Source organism: Silene latifolia, chromosome Y (assembly GCF_048544455.1).
Source record: "Silene latifolia isolate original U9 population chromosome Y, ASM4854445v1, whole genome shotgun sequence".
NCBI lineage: Eukaryota > Viridiplantae > Streptophyta > Magnoliopsida > Caryophyllales > Caryophyllaceae > Silene > Silene latifolia.
In genome coordinates this window covers 272,172,841-272,174,792 of record NC_133538.1, presented here as the reverse complement: position 1 = coordinate 272,174,792, position 1,952 = coordinate 272,172,841, and positions in this window count along the sequence as shown.

The window sequence follows — 1,952 nt, the reverse complement described above, 5'->3', positions numbered from 1 at the left end:
TCAATGTTTCGCCCTTTTTTATTTTGGAACACTTTGTCCACCATTTTTGTGTAAGTTGCGCCGGCGTTCTTCAAACCGAACGGCATCATTTTATACATGTATGTGCCGTTACCGGTGATGAATGCACATTTAGGCATGTCTTCTTCGGCCATGAATACCTGATGATACCCTGAGAAGGGGTCCAGCAGGCTTAGCATAGTGTAGCCTGCCGTGGCGTCGATTAAACTATCTATTCGAGGCAAGGGATAGCAATCTTTGGGGCACGCTTTATTAAGATTGGTAAAATCTACACACATCCTCCATGCCCCCGATGATTTCTTTACCATTACAACATTAGCTAACCACTCAGGATAAGTACAAGGCATGATAAAGCCCGCCGCTAGTAATTTATCTACCTCGGCTTTGAGGGCCTCATCTTTCTCGGCTGAGGAGTTCCTCATCTTCTACTTGACAGGGCGAGCGGTGGAGAGCACGTTCAACTTGTGAACAATTACCTCCCGGCTCACCCCTGGCATCTCGGCTGCTGAGTAAGCGAAGACGTCTTTGTTCTTCCTCAGCAGGTCTAGGAGAGCGGCCCTGAATTTTGGCTCCAGGTTGACACCGACAGTTACGGTGCGCCATGGGTCAATGTCCACTTCTTCGGTCTCCGCTCCTTCGACCATGCCGACAGTGGCATCCATGAGGTCGCCCTCCTGTTGTAAGGATGGGCTCTTCCTCTTCTCTGACTTCTTCGCCACTTTGAGGGATTGCATGTTGCACCCTCTGGCGGATATCTGGATGTTGACCACTTCGTCTTTCTCATCCTTTGAGACGAGTTTATGCACTTCCCCCCCGGTGCGAGACATACATCAGGGTCAGGGCCCGGATGGACATTATCTTGACGGCCTCGCTCAGAGTGACTCGGCCTATGAGAACGTTGTAGGCGGACGAGCCGTCAATGACCACGAACTTAGACAGGACGTTCTTAGCCGCATTCCCCTCGCCGAACATCACCGGGTGCCTGACCGACCCTGGGGTACCAGGCCGGCCCGGAAAAAGCGTACAACGGATTGGTGCAGGGGCTCAAGTCCTCAATCTTCAGACCGAGGTTGAGAAAGCACTCCCTGAACATAATGTTCGTGTAGGCGCCTGTGTCAATCAGGCACCTCTTGACCAGGTGGTTCGATATGTCCAAGTGGACTACTAGTGGGTCGCTGTGCGGGGCGATGACTCCTTCGTAGTCCTTCTTCACAATAGTTATGTCGGGGATGTTGGAAGCGGGGATCGCTGTTTTGGGCACAAAGTTGATGGCCTGATATAGTTCGTTCAGGTGCCGTTTGTGCCCATGAGCAGACCCACCGTTCTCGTTTCCCCCGATGACAACATGGATTACTCCTATCCGTTCAAAGACGGACTTTTTATTTGTGCCGCCGGTATCCTTCTTTTGGCCTCCGGCAACATACTTGCTGAGGCTCCCCTTCCGGATCGCTCTTCAATGGCATTCTTCGATGCATGCCTGCGCTTGTCGATTAAGTGACCGGTGTGGCCGTGGTACTCACAAAGCTTTGCTCGTGTCACCGTCCCCCTCGCCTTGGGAGGCCTTTCCCTTCCTCGACCCTCGTTCTTGCTCAGGGCGAAAACCTCGGCAGCAGATACGACCAATGGGGTGTGGCCATTGAACCGCTTTTGGTAGTACGGTCCTGAACTCCCCCCGGCGCCCGCCGAGTTCTGTTTCCTGGCAGATTTGTCGGACCGTGACCTATTATTGTCACGGCATCCTTCATCCGGGTTGTCCTCCCGGCGGCTCTTTCTCTCTGAGTGCCCGGCCTCGCTGGGGCCTACCCAGGTTTTGTGGTAGTCCTCCACCTTTATGGCTTGGTCGGCCATCTTCCTGGCGGAGTCTAGGTTCGAGCCTCCGCACTTGATGAGCTCATTTTATAAGTCTCCTCTCGGGAGGCCTTTCATCGATGCGA